Genomic DNA, 20,793 nt, shown 5'->3' on the forward strand with positions numbered 1-20,793 from the left:
GACAAGGGAAGCCATTAACCTAACTTTAGCACCAGGTGACCAGTTTGAATAGAGCTAGATGTGAATTTTGACTTATAATAACCTTCTTTCATGAGCTACTCATGCAGGGAGGCAAAGCACGTTGAAAGGTGATGCAGAATTATACCTCTAGCCCCACCCCAGCATCACACAACTCCTTCCTGAGATTATTCACGTGCTGGGGGCTCAAGTCCATGAAGACTTTTACCACAATGCATGCTACTCATTAAAGCACTGACAGACTCTTTGATGTTTTGGTTCAATGTGATGGCGGCAAATCATATGTAGATCTGGCGTTTTGCAGAGCTTCATAGGTAAAAGAGATGGGAACCTTCCCTCAAAGAACTTGTTCCTAAATTGGTTAGTGAGGAGAACAACAGAGGGATGGGAATTAAGTTGTAGTAGTTGAGGCCCAACCTATCCATTCTTAAGGAAATCAGCCCTGAGTGCTCACTGGAAGGACAGATCCTGAAGCTGCCACTACTTTGGCCACCTCATGAGAAGAGAAGACTCCCTGGAAAAGATCCTGATGTTCGGAAAGATGGAGGGCACAAGGAGAAGGGGGCGACAGAGGATGAGATGGTTGGATAGTGTTCTCGAAGCTAGCAGCCTGAGTTTGACCAAACTGTGGGAGGCAGTGGAAGACAGGAGTGCCTGGTGTGCTCTGGTCCATAGGGTCACAAAGAGTCGGGCACGACTAAACGACTAAACAACAACAACAACAAGTTGAGGACCAGTTTGAAATAAAACCACAGGATCTTCAAGCACATTGGGAGTTGATGACGTTCCTGAGCACATGGGCACAGTTGAACACTGGAGAAACTGTTGTGGTTACCACACACACACACACACACACACACAACACAACCCATTCTATTGGCCAGAGTAGAGGGCTTCTTTCAAGCCTAATTTCAGTGGGGAAGAGTAGGGGAAGGGGGGTCCAGTAGGTGCTAGGGAAGGCTCATGAGAGCACCATGTTGCTGACTCCTTGCAGCTGATAATTTAGTACATTGTCAGCGTAAGGATTTGTTAACCACAGAGACAAGTGGCCCAATCATATGCATTTACAGCACAACCCAACTATGTTTGCTTGGAAATAAGCCAAGACATGTTCCCAAATTAGTATGCATAGGATTGCAACCTCAGTCTGTGGCTTTGTCTCAATGCAATTTTTTTCTAGCTCTCACAGAGATATAAATCACAACATTTTAAGGAAAGTGAGGCCCCCAAGTTGGAACCACTCATTGTGTTTGTATCTATCACGTCACTGATGGGTTCCTTTCTAGTAAGAGACTCAGAACTTTAGAAGAAGATAATCAGTGGATCTTGAAGAAGAGCTATTACTCATGACTGCTTAAATGGGACCAGCATGTTTAGAGCTAACAGACTTTTAATGGCAGAGGCTGGGGAAGCACAACAGTAGGTGGCTCTCAACAGCGTTCTATGCTTGTGGGCTTCTAGGGTCATCTGGCTGGTGATTGTTGGAAACAGAGTGTCATACTATTTGCAGTTTAGTAGCGCTGCAGAGAGCTTGCTGGGGAGACCATGCATTAAAAAGGGACTCAAAAATAACTTAAACAAGGTTTTAATAACAAAAACAAAAACTCCATTTACACTAAATACATCAACAAACCAGACCCAACCACCAACCCATCCCCCAGGGTAATGGGAGATCTAGGTGCTGCTCCTTATATACTACACCCAATTGCTGACACAGCTTAATCAATACAACTCAGCAGCACCTGCTATGTTTCACAGCTGTAAAGCTGGGTCTCGTTATTTTGCTCTGGCCCTTGCTCTGGCCCCTTAAAGACATACACATCGGGTGGAACAATGATGAACCTTTACATTTAAAGAAACAATTCAACACATACTAGATCAGCCACAGTCTGATCCAGGGAAACAATTTATATATTTTAACCCCCTCCCCAAAGGTATGCCCATGACTGCCATTAAACTATTGGAATGTAGTGAAAGCCCTGTATGACAATGATATTTTTTTTTAAAGTATTGGTGACTGAATCCCCTCCCCCAAACACTTTTAGCAGTTCTAAGTTAAACAACCCATTTTTTCTTGTTTCATTATGTGGGAACATCCCAAAAATAATATTTCAAGCTCACCGTCTCACCCTGCTGAGTCTGCAGACCCTTCTGTTAAACCATCTTGCTCCCACGTATAATGCTGATGTGGAAATGTATTACATTACTTGGTAATTCTTTAGTTGTTTGTATGGGAGAGGGAATTTGTTTTCTTTCATGGGGAAGACTGAAGGTTTAAGGCCTCTTTACCAAATTCAAGCAAGTCTGACTATTCAAAGATCTTCCTGAGATTAAAAAGTACCTAACATGCACTCTCTCTTTCTCCTCTCTCTGGGTCAGTATGGCTGCAAGAATGTGAGGCTAAGAAAAAAGCTCATAAACACACAGATTCTCTTGTTCATGGGTTGGCAAGCTAAGGCCCGGGGGCCAGATCCGGCCCAATCGCCTTCTAAATCCGGCCCATGGACTGTCCGGGAATCAGTGTGTTTTTACATGAGTAGAATGTGTCCTTGTATTTAAAATACATCTCTGGTTTATTTGTGGGACATAAGAATTCGTTCATTCCCCCCACCCCCCAAAAATATAGTCCGGCCCCCCACAAGGTCTGAGGGACAGTGGACCGGCCCCCTGCTGAAAAAGTTTGCTGCCCCCTGCTCTTGTTTAACACTTAACATGCACTAGTCTGCATCCAGAGAATGCTAGTAATGCTTTTAACTCCACTTAAATGAGTGGGAAATAAGTTGCGGTTAGTTCATCCTAATGATTTCATTTGGGACTTGAGAGCAACTAAATTTCTCTCATTTCTGGGCTCTGAGTTTATTTTTAAAAAGGTGTTTAGGAGTACATCAAGGAGGAGTTTGTGAAGAGAAAACAGACACAAAGGTTTTAAACCCACCTATTGAATGAAGCAATATTCACAGAGACAGATTTTCAATGTATAAACTATGCTATTTTTTCAGTTTCATACACAACTTTTTTCTTGAATGAGCCACCGTGGAATCAGAGTTTTAGAAACAAAAGCCTCATCTCAGGTTTGTCTGATCATTGTTTGAGAAAAAGATGACATCACAACCACAAGCTTGAAACAAAAAACTAAATATATTTAAGTAAGAAATGGTGCTGACCAGTATAAGTCAATATACCGTATTTTTCGCTCTATAAGACGCAATAGACCATAAGACGCACCTAGTTTTTGGAGGAGGAAAACAGGGAAAAAAATATTCTGAATCTCAGAACAACAAGAGGGATTGCTGCGCAGCAAAAGAAGCGATCCCTCTTGCTGTTCTGGCTTCTGGGATAGCTGCACAGCCTGCATTCGCTCCATAAGACGCGCACACATTTCCCCTTACTTTTTAGGAGGGAAAAAGTGAGTCTTATAGAGCAAAAAATACGGTAAGTGACAACTAAACATCAGGAAGAACTTTCTGACAGTAAGAGCTGTTTGTTTGTGGAATGGACTTCCTCAGAAGGCGGAGGACTCTCATTCATTGGAGATTTTTAAGCAGAGGTGGTATGGCCATCTGTCATGGATGTTTTAGTTGGCATTTCTGCATTGCAAGGGGTTCGACTAGGTGACCACAGCTCTACAATTCTGATTCTATGACTAACTGAAGCATCCTAAACCAGGAATCAATACTGTCACATGTTTTATTACACAACCAAGACATTGTTTGAGCACCAATGTACAGTACATGCCACTGTCACTCCCAGGAGCATCTACAGTGTTTTGCCCGCAAAATTGTGCTTCCTTGTGCTTATGTAACAGGCAAGTGCTGGACCTCCCAAGGCATCAGAGGTCACTTATGAACTATGTAAACATGCAGAAAAGGCCAACCATTTGGCTGGGTATTTTTTTATATATTCTTGGCAGCAAGTACAGAAGCATAGCAGCTACATCGCAAAATAATAAATCCTGTGCATTATTATAATGGATCTGGGGAGAAGCTACTGATCAAATCTCCACTCAGCCATGAACCTGAATGGGTAATGTTAAGCAACTCACTTCTGTTAGTTAATCTACTAATATTGTGAGGCTACAGAGATGGAGATAAAAATAAACAACTAAAAGTCACAAAGTACGACAGAGACCGAGAACATGCACAGCTGAGGATGAGTTAATGTACTCTGTAGTTGGCAAGAAGGTTTTGTTGTTCAGACTATCAAGCCAGCCTTAGTTGGAATCTTTTACAGGGTTCAGGGAATAACATATGACCTGCTCAGACTTATTGGTGCAAGGAGACTTCATGGGTAATGTGGTTGTCCTCACCTGAGTTTCTTCATTTGACCACTGATGGGTGGCCTGAATCCCTACCTGACATCTCTGTTTTGGGCTCGAGTTGAACCAGTGATGAAATCACATCCAGTCAAGGAATTTGGAGCATTGGCAGAGGGAACAAAAAGTTATTTGCAATATATCACTGTGTTTATTGATATCCACTAAGATAGGGATAGCCAATATGGCATCTTCCAGATGTTGTGGACTGCATCTTGGGAAGAGGGGCTGAGAAAGACATCTTGGAAAGCTTCCATAAGTCAAATAGGCAGAGCTACATGGACCTATTGTTCAACCTTCATATGCTTTCATGTGATGGAAGATGCCCTGAACCATCTTTGATTTTATTTGCCTTTGGGAAGAGGCACTGGCAAGCTGAAGGAGCTTCAAACTGCGTGAATGACCTAGCTTTAAGATTGGGAAAGTTTCGACTGCTGTGCATTGTATTATGGAATGGCTGTTGTAGCTCAATGGTAGAGCCCATGTGTAGCACACAGGATGCCCTGGGTTCAAACCCTGGCATCTCGAGGTACAAGTGGGAAAAACTGCAGTCCGAAACAAAGAAAGCTATTGCTGGTCAATATAGACCATACTGAGCTAGGTGGCCAGACTCAGTATAAGGCAGCTTCCCATCTTCCTGCACTTGGGGCAGGGTGGTGGAAGAGAACAGAAACAAACCCTTGATGAAAGAATGGGATTTTCATGTCTCATCTGCTTCACAGAACACTTGCTCCCAATACATTTCCAAGCACAATTCAAAGTGTTGGTGCTGACCTGACAGCTCTAAATGGCCTCAGCTCAGTATACTTGAAGGAGCGTCTCCACCCCCATCATTCAGCCCGGACTCTGAGGTCCAGCTCCAAGGGCCTTCTGGTGGTTCCCTCACTGCGAGAAGTGAGGTTACAGGGAACCAGGCAGAGGGCCTTCTCAGTAGTGGCAGCCACCCTGTGGAACGGCCTCCTATCAGATGTCAAGGAAATAAAGAACTATCTGGCTTTTAGAAGACATCTGAAGGCAACCCTGTTTAGGGAAGTTTTTAATGTTTGATGCTTTATTGCTTTTTTATTAATAATAATCCGTTAGGAGCAACCCAGAGTGGCTGGGGAAATCCAGCCAGATGGGTGGGGTATAAATAAATTGTTGTTGTTGCTGCTGCTGCTGCTGTTGTTGCTGCTGCTGTTATTGCTGTTTTTCCTTTGCCAAGAACCCACCACTTTGATCCTAAAATACATTTACTAATGGGACAAGCCATACAGTTTTCTTAGCGGCTACTTGTGATCAACTTGCAATCTTGTAATTAGGATGGAGCCTATCTGGTCACAAAGTTGCTTAAAGTATGTTTTTGTATTTTAGAATCAAAACAGCAGATGGACTTTCCTTCACACTCTGCTGATCAGCCAAAATGGAACCACAGGCCTTGGTAAACTTGTAAGAGAATTTGGAGTTGAGAGCGGCTGGCAGTAAGCAGTTTTGATTCTTCCCATTCATATTTTATGGGGAGAAAAGGAAAAACAGCTGGCAGTAACTGTTTCTTCTTTTCAAAAGAAGCAGTAAATCGAAAATTTGCAGAATCTTAGTGCGATTTCACAACTGCCCTTCTGAAGCCAGAGTTACTCATTCCCCGATAGTAAAGCGGTACTATCCAGAGTCCAGCTTCTCTTGCCCTGGAGTATAATTCTCACCCTGGGTGGGAAGTTCTAGTAAAAACCACAGACTCTAAACAAAAAAAGAGCCTCAGCTGATACATGGTTATAATGTCACAGTGGAATATAGCTGCTGTAGTTGCTGAAAACGAGCTGAGTATTGGAAGATTATATTTCACTAGAAAAATAGGAGATCACATGGCTGCTTCTACAAGACTGCTTTCTCATGAGCAACTTCTACCAGCTGTGCGTGGATCTGGCACAGTTCAGCCATGTGCCCTATTCATAACTAAAGCCAAATACAGTCATACCTTGGTTCTCCAACGCCTTGGTACTCGTACATTTTGGGTCCCAAACACCGCAAACCCAGAAGTAAGTGTTCTGTTTTGCGAATGTTTTTCAGAAGCAGTATTTTAATATTATTAATTAATTTTAATATTATTTAATATTTAATACAGTATTTTAATATTTTTTGGAAGCTGCCCAGAGTGGCTGGGGAAGCCCAGCCAGGTGGGCGGGGTATAAATAATAATAATAATAATTATATTATTATTATTAACATCTGACGTGTCTTCCGCTTGACTGCAGGAAGCTCCTGCAGCCAATTGGAACCCAAGCCTTGGTTTTTGAATTGTTTCAGGAGTTGAATGGACTCCCAGAATGGATTAAGTTCAAGAACCAAGGTACGACTGTATACCCTAACATTGCAAGCTGCTGAAATGGCAGTATTCCGCACATGTACTGAATGTACCTGTAGCACCTTCTCTCTTTTTCTCCTTTAGATTCCAGGTGCACATTTTCTGTGAAACCTGTGGCTTGATCCCAGTCTCAATGATCAACTATAACCCAAACGACAGACAAGCGTAAGTAAGTACATGGGCCTGCTTTAGCTGCTTACATTTATCCACAGCTAGTGTGTCTCTCCCTGCCCTTTTCTCTATTGTCTTTTCTACTTCCAAAATTTAGATCTAAGCTCTGGGGGTGGGTGGGAGGCAGCAGAAGGATCTGTGTATTTATTTATTTTTACTTATAACAATGCTGTGGAGTTCTGTGCATATTGTTGGCTCTGCAGTCATTGAATACAAGGTATAAATGAATGAATCATTCATTCATTCAGAGATCACTAAGGCATATTACCATCTAATTATTCAATACTTTCAGCTGGGCATTTATGTTGGTTAGAACTGAAGGAAAGAGACTATGGATTTATCCACACTTACTTTCCCCCACCCCACTCTTAGCTTGCCTAGCAAGACATACATTTGTGAAACACAAACATTTCCTTCTCCACATCCTTACTGGTGGTGGGGGAAATGAAGTTGTCATTACAACTGGAAAACAAGTTAGGATCTGCAAGCGCCTTGACAAACAGCTTCTAATTCAACATAATAATGTCACAAGAGGCATCAGGTAATTGCAGTGTCGATCAGAAGATTGGCAACCATATATGACTGACTGCTGAAAGCTGAAGAGAAACTGAAAAAGGCAAGCAATTAGGTGGAGTTTGGGGAGTTAGGCATATTGCCTTAACGCAGCTTTTAGAGTAACTGGGTGGGGAGAATTACACCCGTGACAAACAAACAAACAAAAAAACCTTTCGGTCTGACAGGACATGTATTATGGAAATGATGTCTACATTTTTTAAAGAGAGTCATTTAATTTTACGTTAACACCCAATGAGGAAGTTGAAAGGGGAAAAGGAAGACTCAGGACTTTATTTCTATGTTAACACCCAAACAGGAAGTTACGGTTCTGCGGCTAAACTGGATCTGCCCCATTCCGATCTGTGTGGGATATTGTAGAATTCAATGACCCAACCTTTGCTGCCTTAAGAAAGACAGAAACTGTGCACATTTTAAAAAAATGCGCTTCCATGGTGTATCCCGGATAGGTGCCATAGGCTGCATAAACCAATTCAATCTTAATACAGTGGTACCTCAGGTTACATACGCTTCAGGTTACATACGCTTCAGGTTACAGACTCCGCTAACCCAGAAATAGTGCTTCAGGTTAAGAACTTTGCTTCAGGATGAGAACAAAAATCGTGCTCCAGCGGCGCGGTGGCAGCAGGAGGCCCCATTAGCTAAAGTGGTGCTTCAAGTTAAGAACAGTTTCAGGTTAAGAACGGACCTCTGGAACGAATTAAGTACTTAACCCGAGGTACCACTGTAAATAAATAGATTCAAGAGATGGAGTGAGGGGGGATTCCTAGCTGCTGCTCCAGCACAAGATCATAAATACGAGGTCACATGAATGTTATACATATGTGATTGTGGTGTAAAATGTTGGTAAACATTGCTTTCCTATAGCTGGAAGCACTTATATGATTGACTTCTGGAACCAGCTATATAGGGGTTCCAAGCAGGCGAATCACAACCCAGCTGGAATCATATGAAAGCACTTTTTCAAGCCACTACATTCACGCAACTAGGGGTGCGGTGGTTCCAGTCCTGCTTGGAGGGTCGTTCCCAGAGGGTGTTACTTGAGGAGTGCTTTTCAGCCCCATGGTGCAGCTGGTGCAGAATTCAGTAGCCACGTTGCTCACGGTTTGAACATATTGCACTGATCCTGGTCTGACTGCACTGGCTAGTTTCCGGGCCCAATTCAAAGTGCTGGTTCTGACCTAGAAAGCCTTAAACGGCCCAGGAATACAATTCCTCAAGGACTGCCTCTTTCCATATGAACCTACCCGGACCCTGAGATCATCTTCTGAGGCCCTTTTTCATGTGAGAGATCTCTGTGAGAGATCTAGAGGGTAGTAACACAAGAACGGGCCTGCTCTGTAGTGGCTCCCCGTCTGTGGAATGCTCTTCTCAGGGAAGTTTGCCTGGCGCCTTTATTGTATACCTTTAGGCGCCAGGCAAAAACGTTCCTTTTTAACCAGGCCTTTGGCTGATCTAATCAACATCCTAAAATGAGTACTCACTGGAAGGACAGATCCTGAAACTGAGGCTCCAATACTTTGGCCATCTCATGAGAAGAGAAGACTCCCTGGAAAAGACCCTGATGTTGGGAAAGATGGAGGGCACAAGGAGAAGGGGACGACAGAGGACGAGATGGTTGGACAGTGTTCTTGAAGCTACCAGCATGAGTTTGACCAAACTGCGGGAGGCAGCGGAAGACAGGAGTGCCTGGTGTGCTCTGGTCCATGGGGCCACAAAGAGTCGGACACGACTAAACGACTAAACGACAAAAAATGTGGCTCTCTCTCTCTCTCTCTCTCTCTCTCTGTGTGTGTGTGTGTGTGATTGGATTATTATTTGATTTTATATACTGTGATTTTTTTTGTGAACCACCCTGAGACCTCCGGGTATAGGGAGGTATATAAATTCAATAAATAAAAATGAAATGAAATGCAAACTGCAGAGGCTGCATACAGAGCTGTGATATTGCAATGCTAGTTCATACCCTCAGTCTTCCATACAATCCCCAGTGTGGGCTGTGAACTTCCGGAGGAGATATTGCCGGGCACATTAAGAGCGCACCCACACTTCCATTTGTCCCATACAGTGGTACCTCTGGTTACGAACTTAATTCGTTCCGGAGGTCCGTTCTTAACCTGAAACTTTTCTTAACCTGAGGTACCACTTTAGCTAATGGGGCCTCCCACTGCCACCATGCCGCCAGCACGCAATTTCTGTTCTCACCCTGAGGTAAAGTTCTTAACCTGAGGTACTACTGCAGGGTTAGCGGAGTCTGTAACCTGAAGCGTTTGTAACCCGAAGAATTTGTAACCCAAGGTACCACTGTATTTCATTTCATTTTTCCTGTGATTCTTGGACATGTGTATAAGAGTTGTTTCTTGTGTCCCCCTGGGAAAACCCCCTGTTTGCCACTGCATCAGAACAACAGTAAAACCAATTTGCCCCAGTTCAGCAATATACATTTTCCAGGGTAAAGCAGTGGGACAAAAGAAAAAACAGACCCATAACTAGAAATCATTGGACAAATATGCTTTTAACCATCTTCCCCTAACAATATAGTCTGCCTGCATGCAAAGTTAACACGCTCATTGCAATATACAAAACTTGGAGCAACATACAAGATTGGTACTGACTCTTCAGCAGGCCTTTAGACTGGGAGACAACCTGGATGTTACATGTAAGTGTAACTTTCCCATCAGTGACCTTCTAAAAAGAAAAGGAAAGCATCAATGAGGAGGGACATAAGTTTTTGAGGGGTGGGGGGATGCTTAACCCTTTCCCTGTTGACTCCTTTTCTGTTAAAAGTTGAGCGAACTCAGCACCTTTTCTCCATACAAGGAGAAAAATGTGGGTCCCAAATTGCTTTCTGCCATTGTGATGATAGGGGAAACAGTTGGGAAGATGGATTATGAGCAGAAAAACAGCAGGCAGGGAAAGAGTCAAGAATCCTCCAACAACTCCAGGTCAGTCTCCCAAGGGCTGTTTTCAGTTTTGTTTTAAATCCCATCAGGATTTAAACATTGGATATTATCTGGCTGCAGAATCCAAGTTAGCTCTGGGTCTCTGAGATAATGAAGATCAAGGAAAGGTGGAAAGTGTAGCTTTGTAAGGGCAGAAACAATGCTCTCTTCGGGGGGGGGGGACTCCCATTGAAATGAATGGGAGTCATACCACAAGCAAATTAGGTACCTGTGTAGGACTCCCAATCCTCTAGCAAGGACCAAGGGTTAAAGCCCCCTCACAAACTAATGCCTCAACTGAGATCAGGGTGCCCATGCTGGCAATTTACGGTATGCAAAAAACAAAGCAAATACCAACCCTGCACTGAAGGGCACAGATAGATATTGTCTAGTTTGGCCCCAACTCACTGATACAGAATGCCACAGAAATGATCAAAGCAAGTTGACTGCATAAAGCGTACCTTGTGAAGCTGGTCACATGGACTTGGGTCTTCTACATCTAACAGAGCTGCGTGGGGATGGAAGAGCCTCTGGCCGCGGGGAGAAGGGCTGTGGCTTCTCGGAGTACAATTCTCCTGCAAAGAGGAGGGAAGAAACAAGGAAACGAGGAGGATGTGAACTCAGAGGTAGGAAATGGAACTTTGCAAGAGCAACAGCTCTAAACAAGGCAAAAGGGGAGATCTGACAGCGGCAAGTCAGAGGAAATGTTACGTCCCGTGTGCACTCATCCTGTTGTTCTCTCTGGTCAGCAGGATTTTGCACGTTTCTGTAGTGGCTCCAAAACCAGTATGAACAGAGATTAGCTAAAGAACGAGCATGTGCATTACAGCTGACAATGATGCCATCATATGATGTTCAAGTCTCTATGAGAAATTACTGCCCATGCCAGCCCAGGAACAGTGCATGCAGCCAGAAGTCCTCCAATTCAAACTGGAGCTTGGGCAGAAGCATGCTGCGGGGCTGTGAGCAAACCATTATTTCAGGCATTGTTAAAGGTAAAGGTAAAGGGACCCCTGACCATTAGGTCCAGTCGTGACCGACTCTGGGGTTGCAGCGCTCATCTCGCTTTATTGGCCGAGGGAGCCGGCGTACAGCTTCTGGGTCATGTGGCCAGTATGACTAAGCCGTTTCTGGCGAACCAGAGCAGCGCACGGAAATGCCGCTTACCTTCCCACCGGAGCGGTCCCTATTTATCTACTTGCACTTTGATGTGCTTTCGAACTGCTAGGCTGGCAGGAGCAGGGACCGAGCAACAGGAGCTCACCCTGTCGCAGGGATTCGAACCGCCAACCTTCTGATCAGCAAGTCCTAGGCTCTGTGGTTTAACCCACAGCGCCACTGCAGTCATCGTTAGGGAGGATTTAAAAGTGAACCTACCCAACCTGCACTTTCCAGAACCATATGTGAACCAAAACAATGCCATGGCAATTCTCTGAATTTTGCAATGCAGTTCTTCAGCCAAGAGAGACACCCAGAGTCTAAGATTTTCCCTTATTCTGCAGTAATGCATTCTACTTAACTGGAAAGGGGGCTAGTGATTTACAGGGCAATCCTATGTGTTCATACTCTGAAGTCTCATTGAGTTAATAAGAACATAAGAAGAGACTGCTGGATGAGGCCAATGGGACCATCTAATCCAGCATCCTGTTCTCATATAGTGACCAACCAGATGCCTGGGGGAACCCCAAAAGCACCCTCTTTGCCTTTGACTCTCAGCAACTGGTACTCAAAGGCATATTGCTTCCAACAGAGGAGGCAGGACATAGTCATTGTGGCTAGTGGCCGCTGATAGCCTTTACCTCCGTTAGTCTTCTCTTAATGCCATCCAAGTTGATGACCATCACTGCCTCTGGTGGGAGCGAGTTGTGTGAAGAAGTAAACTTCCTTCTGTCTGTCTTGAATATTTTTATTTATTTCATTCATTTATCAAATTTGTATACTGCCCTTCATGCTTAGATCCCAGGGTTGTTCACAACATAAAAATAAAACAACAATAATAATAATTTCATACCCTGCCCATCTGGCTAGTTTATTATTATTATTATTATTATTATTATTATTCATACCCTGCCCATCTGGCTAGGTTTCCCCAGCCACTCTGGGCTGCTCTCAACAGAATATTTAAAAACATGATAAAACACCAAACATTAAAAACTTCCCTAAACAGGGTTGCCTTCAGATGTCTTCTAAATGTCAGATAGTTGTTTATTTCCTCGACATCTGATGGGAGGGCGCTCCACAGGACTCCAAGAAGGCCCTCTGCCTGATTCCCTGTAGCTTCACTTCTCACAGTGAGGGAACCAACAGAAGGCCTTCGGAGCTGGAACTCAGTGACCAGGCTGAATGATGGGGGTGGAGATGCTCCTTCAGGTATACTGGAACGAGGGCTTTAAATTTAGGGCTTTAAAAGTCAGCACCAACACTTTGAATTGTGCTCGGAAACGTACTGGGAGCCAATGAAGGCCTTTCAGGACCCGTGTTATGTGGTCTCGGCGGCTACTCCCAGATAAAAAGACAGAATATATAATAAAAAGAGGGGGGAGGGGAAACCCCACGAACCAATAAACCCTCCCCCCTCCCAACATTCAGCTTCCTGTGAATTCCAGCGTCATGAGAGAGGGAGGAAAACTTTTCTCCGAGCTGAATGAGACTTAACATCCTCACAAACAGAATAGGCTTGAACCCTTGCACCAAAAGCAACGCAGAACCTGTGGACAATTGGTGAAAGGAGCAGTGGCTTTTGCAAGCAAGTAAGTGTCTATCTTTTGTACGAGACATCAACACAAATGCAAAGCACATAGTACAACACTGTATATTATTCAGCATTTGTTGTTGTTATTTTTCAGCGCAGAACTGAGTTTGAAATTCCAGCCCTATACACTCATTGTATGATGTGGCTGCAGATTAAAGCATTGTGAAAAAGAGTTTGTGTTCTTTTTCCTACTCCACATCTTGCGTGCTGGATAATAAGTTTCAAGTAATTCACCACAGGCAAGCCTCATTGCACCGATGGGAATAAAATCAATTAGCTCAAACGGTTTAAGATGCTGTCATACACGCCTGCATCAAATTCTGTCCCAGACTCCAAGGCGACACCATCCAGACCTTCTGAGATACTTAGAATAGGTCAGAATGTGCCTTTGCCTGTTTTCACCATGTCAGGGCATAGGTTCATCTTGTGTTGCCTTTCAACTAGTACAGCCCCTTAAATTTCATCTTCCTTGCACTTGGTTGAAATTAGGGCATATCTATGATTACCATCGACACCATCAAACCTGTTCATATGAATCTGATAGCATTAAACTAGATGCCAGACAAGCCTCTCTGAAGGATGCATTCCATGCATGGTGATAAATTGTGGCTTCCCATTGCACCAGGTCTCAGTTGAGATTTCTGGTCTGGATCTGGTAGGTTTGCACTGCCACCTGTGTTTTGTCTCTGTCCTCTCTGTCCATTGATTTTGGAGCAGAGGAAACTAGTGTCTAAAACTAGCACCGGTTTATCATTTTGCTTGAATGGTACCCGATGACTTAGGGAACCAGATGCCAACAGTGTTTGATTCATATTGTGTAGCTGGATATGACTACACAAGTTAATGGCCTGGAGAAGGAGGACACAAAAATGCCCAGTGCCTCATAGTGAATGACTTAGAAAACCAGGTCTGTTACTCATGCATTCCTGCTGCAAAGGCCTGAGGTTCAGCCTATTGTATGATGCTGTCTGGTTGTGCCTCGAAAGATCAAAAGCTCATATAAATAATTGTTTCCTGTTTTCCCCCTCTTCTCTTACTTTTCTGTGAGATCCCGTGCCATTTGAGTGTCTCACGTTTTTGCATTTGTGTTCAGCATGTTATAACTGAGTGACTCACACTAACAAATGACTCAGTAAACTACGCTAATTAAAAAATATGAGTAAAGGCAGGAGTTTACTTGTGCCAGCCCTTAAACAGGAGTTTCTGTCACAGGGTGAAGCTCCTCTGAAGCAGGGGACCATTTTTTCTGTGGAATGCCCTGAGGGTCAAACTCCAAAGCCAAAAACAGAAGGCTGTGGTTACTGCTATGCTCTCTGCCCTTCCCCAAGCTGGAAGAAGATCTAGGCAAGGGTTCACCAACCTTTCAGGGACTGTGGGCACATCTGCAAACTGAAGACACTGTTGTAGACACCACACATACATCACAACCTTTCCTTGGGCCACAATATAATGCTTCTTTGAAGCCTAATTTTAGACAGAGGAGGAGAACCAGAGGTGCTGCTGTGTGAATATATGTGCATTTCATTAAGATGAGAGCATTAATATTGTCTTGGTAAAAAAAAAATCTGGTTTGTTTAAAGCAGGATGGGGAATCTTTGGTCCTCCACATATTGCTGAACTAGAACTCCCAGCAGCTACAGCAAGCAGGGATAATCGGAGTTGCAGTTTATCAGCATCTGGAGGGCCAAAGATTCCCCAGCCCTGATTTACAAGCAGAGCATAAGGAAGGCAATGAAGGCAAACAGTGGTGTAGTGTAGGTTGCTAGTGCCCGGGGCCACATGGAGTGAGGAAATGGATGGAGTGTGAATGCACATTCAACTGCCTAACGGCGTCCGCATCACCCAGAAGATCACAGCCACAGAGATAAGAAAAGAAGAGTTGTTCCATTGTCTGGAGAGGTCACTTTCTGGTTTGCATGGAGAAGCCGCTTTCAATGGAGCCCAGCAACAGAAGCACACAACTGTATTGAGGCAACACTGGGTCTTGAAATTTTGCACCTCTAATAAACTTAGAGTCTATGGGGATGTAATATGTCTCTGAAAATGCGTTTATTGGATTTGCATCTCAACATTTCCCCAGCCAAGTTGGGCGCTGTTAGTGATGAACACTGGGAGCGGGTTCACCAAGGTATTTGTGGCATGGAAAGGAGGTACCAAGACAGGTGGAGTCTCAGCATGCTTTCAGATTTTTGCTGGATGCTCCAGAAGCAAAATATATACATTAGACAACATCAGTGTGTTCATAAGTTAATAGAGTCTGAAAGATCACATGATAAAGAGGGAGAAGCAGTAGAATAACTACAGGTTGGGACGTACCGTATTTTTCGCTCTATAAGACGCACGTTTTCTCTCCTAAAAAGTAAGGGGAAATGTGTGTGCATCTTATGGAGCGAATGCAGGCTGCGCAGCTATTCCAGAAGCCAGAACAGCAAGAGGGATCACTGCACAGCGATCCCTCTTCTGTTCTGGCCTATGGGATTCAGAATATGTTTTTTCTTGTTTTCCTTCTCCAAAAACTAGGTGCATCTTATGGTCTGGTGCGTCTTATAGAGCGAAAAATATGGTATCTCATGTGATTCACAAGCAAGCATGAAGCTGCAGTAACACAAAAAAATCAAAAGCAAAAAACACCTGCTAATGTAGATTGTACCCTGTTCTGTATGCATGGATGCTGGACAGAATCTGACTGCCAGTTAAATAAATATCTGGAATATCATTGACAGATTTAAGCTAAAGATTCAGGAGGCAGTAGTAAACAGTAGTTTAATATAGGCTGGGTAGAAGACTGGCAAATACAGCCTCATTCTTCAATAAGTCAGGAAAATGGACTGTTGCTGCTATATTTCGATATTTCTGCTATGTTTAATTTTGTAAGTTGGCCAAAATTATGGAGTAGCAAACACCAATGCTATTATCACTTTGATTCCAATTGCAAGGAAATTGATGAAAACGGATAACTAATGTGGTTAACCAATGTGCCTTCCCCATGTTGCCGGCTACTATTTCCATCAGCCCGATCCAGTATGGCCAGTGGTCAAGGATGATGGGAATTGTAGTCCAAAAACATCTAGAGGACACCTCATTGGCTATTGCTGGGTTAGCAGTATGCAGACCTAAACCATGCATATAGTAATCTTATTCATAACATTCCAGAAAAGCTGCAGCAGTTACAGCTTGGGGGGGGGGGGTTCAAGGTTACTTGGAATTGACTGCAAAAGTCATTAGGATGGTGCAGAATAATGGCACTTTCCTTAGTATGTTGTCAAGACCTGTCAACAACATGAGCCCCTCTGGAGTTTTTTAGGTTTTGCTCTTTATTCCTTCAAGTCCCTGGAATTCCTAGGTCATGTCACTATGATGGTTTCTCCAGTGGAACACTCCTCTGTGGTTCAGCAGCACCCCTCCTGAGGAGACCAGAAGCACTTCAACTAGCTATGCAATGGGTGTGCATTCCCCTGTTGAACCTAAGTCTGTGAACTTTGGAAGTCACATTTCTGTGCATGTAATAAATTGCTCCTGTTACTCGCTCTGCTGTTATTTTTTCTTGTCCTGTTACCCTTTCCTACTTCCACTCACTAACAATGGCTCATTCATTTATTCCTCTTCAGTACATGAATGGCTTGGCTGGGAAAGTCCATTCCACAGCAGAATTACTGGAAGAACTAGTGGTCTCCTCCCACGATTGGTCCCCTCACTTAACATTTCTGTATTTAGTTCCTGTTATAGCTCTGCTCTTCTAACTCTGCCATCCTCAGTTGTACGCCAGTAGCTCCCGAATGATTATCTACACCATCCAATTGAAACAAGCTGCAGAACTTGCTGGACCACTTATTAGTAATTACAAGGCACTGTGCCTCTATGATTTTCATTGTATTCGTATTCCTTCTTTTTTATTATATTTTGTTGTATTCCACAGAATTCAAATTGCAATACAATAAAATACAATGTAAGAAATAAAAAGCAATAAAAACACAATTAAAAAATCAATATGAATATTCAATGTGATGGATGCTCTGTCTCCCATCTTCAACCACAAATCCACAGATGCAACATGGACCTCCTGAATGAAGCTCTTAGATGACTGGTGCTCCATAGGCCAGTTTTGGACATCCTGTTCTACTTTGTTCAGCAGCTCTGGCCATTCTCTTCCACTACCCCAATGCTTGTCCTGCCTAACATACAACATGCATTAACTCACAAAATGTCATGTATACCAAAACAATAAAGCAGATAATTGTTTTCAAAAGAGGGTGAAAGGGGTTAGTGGTAATGTGAGCTAATGAAGGAAGTTCATATTATAAGTTCTAAGTAGAAGTTGTCGATCACAAAGTTCTGGAATCAAAGAATTCTAGAGTTTGAAGGAAACCCAAGATTCATCTAGTCCAAACCTCTGCAATACAGGAATCTCAACAAGATCATAAATGATAGCCATCCATCACTGGAGACTACATATCAGTATATGTCCCCTGAGTATCTTTATGAACAAAAGCAGTTTTTTAAAATATGTAATTGCTAGATCTGTTCAACTCCTCAGTCTATGTGAATATGGCTTTACCTGCTGCAGTTTCAGGAAACTGCAAAATAAAAGGAAACACAATCAAATTAACACGATCAAGAGCTCTAAGCCATAACTGAGATATCAACTTCTATCCAATCGTGACGAGTTTTTGCTTGTTCACAACTGACTGAAAAGAAAGGCTGTTTTATTAATTTAGCATGAGAATTAAAGCTCATAGTATAGCTTTCTTAAGTATGTTTTCTCTATAAATTTATGGGCTCATAAAAATGCCCCCAGCTGTTTGAAATCTACTCGCAGGAGTAGACATTAAACCAAGATGCAACTGAAAGTGTTTGAAAGCAGTAGCATTTAATTTATTCTTTATGGGAAAGAAGAGTCACAGACTTTTATGGTAATTTCTAAGTGTCCTGGTTTTTTTTAAAATTATTGAAAATTCTTTGCGAGCCCTGTTTGCACCTGGTGTTTAGCTACTAACTCAGCAATGTTTGTGTTCTTGTTGGAATTTAGATGCAGCTTGACAGAACGTCACTCTAGTCTGGAGGCAATGACTGTGATTTTTTAAATACCTTCTTCAACCATATCCTTTTAAGGTAGAAAAACCTTACATCAACACACATCTCAGACAACTTCCTGTAACAACTACTTTCCTAAGAAGCACGAACATATCAGCAGTTTGCCACTAACTTCTGGTGCATGCCACAGATTTCAAGATGTTTGACATTTGATGTCGGGATGATTGGCCCACAAAATAAGAGAAAAAAGATAAAACTACTGTTCTACCCTTGAAGACCACAGTGCATTTCTTAGCCGTTTTCCAGTTGAAACTTAATTTCCTGTAAGATGGCCTCAAGGAAGAAAAATGAGTGGAAGAAAATTAAAGAGTGATGATGCTGAACAACATTCTGAATGCCCACATGTTTAAGCAAAATACAGATTCCAGACTATCTTTGCTACCATGGCAGAAATTGGCCCCATAGAATTTGATTGGTTCAGTAAAAATCAGTAATGCTTATTTGCAAGGAAATCTTGAATGGGATGTTTTTATTGGTGGCAGTGGTGGTGAGATTCCAGTGCTCTAAATAGATTGGACAACAGTCAGCATGTTTACTTGTTTAATATTTAGTAGTTACAAAACTAAACTAGTACACACGTCATGTTATTTTTGTGTGTGTTATACAAACAACTCAGGAAGTTCTTCCAATTGCCAAAAGTAGATGAATGGGAATGTTTTATTGGGTGGGGAGCAAATCAGTAAAGCATACTCCATTTGGTTTAAATATCATATTCAAAAAATATTTTTATTGAAATAGTTGTAAATATTTTAAGACTGGCAGCAGCTCAGCAGCATATGCTTCCCTTTATGTAATTTGAATTTTAAGAAAAATATGAACGCACCGTAAATGGTTCATAAACCAATTTAAGCTTATTCAGATTGCTGTTCTGCTTTGGTGGACATGCGGGGTTGTGTGTGTGTGTGTCCATGTGCACAAATGCACACATGTGCATGTACTTCCTATGGCAGTTTTATTTGACTGGTATGGTATACCTACATTATGTGGATTGTTCATTTCATAAAAGAATGCAGTTTTAGAAGTGAAAACATTTCTGCAGAAAAATGCAAGAGTGAAAAAATTGCCACCATTTTTTCCCACCCCACAACAGTGCATTCTTCGGCCCTGAATAAGCAAGAACGCTAAACATAATGAACAATCTTCTGCTATAATCCTGTTTTCCTAGACTAGCCAGATATGATAACAAATTCCTATGCCCCACAAATAACCCTGAGATGCATTTTAAATAAAAGCACACATTCTACTCATGTAAAAACACGCTGATTCCCAGACCGTCCACGGGCCAGATTTAGAAGGCGATTGGACTGGATGTGGCCCCCGGGCCTTAGTTTGCCTACCCATGCTGTTGTTGTTGTTGTTTAGTCGTTTAGTCGTGTCCGACTCTTCGTGACCCCATGGACCAGAGCACGCCAGGCACTTCTGTCCTCCACTGTCTCCCGTAGTTTGATCAAACTCATGCTGGTAGCTTCAAGAACACCATCCAACCATCTCATCCTCTGTCGTCCCCTTCTCCTTGTGCCCTCCATCTTTCCCAACATCAGGGTCTTTTCCAGGGAGTCTTCTCTTCTCATGAGGTGGCCAAAGTATTGGAGCCTCAGCTTCAGGATCTGTCCTTCCAGTGAGCACTCAGGGCTGATTTCCTTAAGAATGGAGAGGTTTGATCTTCTTGCAGTCCATGGGACTCTCAAGAGTCTCCTCCAGCACCATAATTCAAAAGCATCAATTCTTCGGCGATCAGCCTTCTTTATGGTCCAGCTCTCACTTCCATAGATCACTACTGGGAAAACCATGGCTTTTACTATACGGAACTTTGTTGGCAAGGTGATGTCTCTGCTTTTTTAGATGTTGTCTAGGTTTGCCATGCTGTAGTATATTTTATCTAATAACAGTTGCCAACCCAACAGCTACAAGCACCCATGTGCCCACTGCTTTTTGTCTGGGGAGACGCAGGGGGACACATACCCCTAAACATTTTGTGAATCTAAGTTTGGCCTCATTGAGGGGCAGTATTTCAATATGAGTAGGAAAATGAGAGTACCCCTAAACATTTTTTTTAGAAAGAACGCACTGCATGTGCCTAACAGTTGACTCCTCTGGTGCATCCCCACAAAAGAACTCACTAAATAGCTCTTCACAAATTTACAACGGGGCTTTTAAGTTTAGAGAAAAGCAAACCCTCCAAGAGTCCCTATTTTCCAGGGACGCCCCTAATTTAAAGAAATCATCCTGGTTCCTGATTTGTTCCAAGAATGTTCTGTTTTCCTTAGGATGTCCCTATTTTCAATGGAGGGTACGGTCACAGAGACTGTGTGATCCTATGCAGGTCTCGTCAGAAGTAATTCCCACTGATTTCAAAGAGGTTTACTCCCAGGTAAGCGGGTATAGGGCCATAGGCTCAGGGAGGTCAACATGGGGGGGGGGGACCTGCAGAATAAAGCAGGAGACATCTTCCATAGTGGAAAAGCGGAAATGGAAAGGGGTTTTTTTAGTTAATATGGTAGAATTTAAAAGAGCGTGGGGAAAAGTCATAGAAGAGATGCTCAACACAACACTGTTTTCACATGCTTTTTACTTCAGGGCCTACTTACTATAA

The 20,793-nt window shown here is 42.9% G+C and overlaps 1 protein-coding gene across 2 annotated transcripts in view; it reads right to left on the reverse strand.

The window, feature by feature from the left end:
• Positions 1–10,994, reverse strand: part of LNX1 (ligand of numb-protein X 1) — a 121,312-nt gene extending 110,318 nt beyond the window's left edge. Inside the window, exon 1 of one of the 2 annotated variants that reach the window (XM_028744381.2) lies at positions 10,819–10,994. The gene's annotated coding sequence lies outside the window, so the exon portion shown is untranslated. The remainder of the gene's footprint in view (positions 1–10,818) is intronic. The other variant, XM_028744384.2, reaches the window with a different exon arrangement.
• Positions 10,995–20,793: the final 9,799 nt, after the last annotated feature.

This window comes from Podarcis muralis, chromosome 9, assembly GCF_964188315.1.
Source record: "Podarcis muralis chromosome 9, rPodMur119.hap1.1, whole genome shotgun sequence".
NCBI classification, from domain to species: Eukaryota; Metazoa; Chordata; class Lepidosauria; order Squamata; family Lacertidae; genus Podarcis; species Podarcis muralis.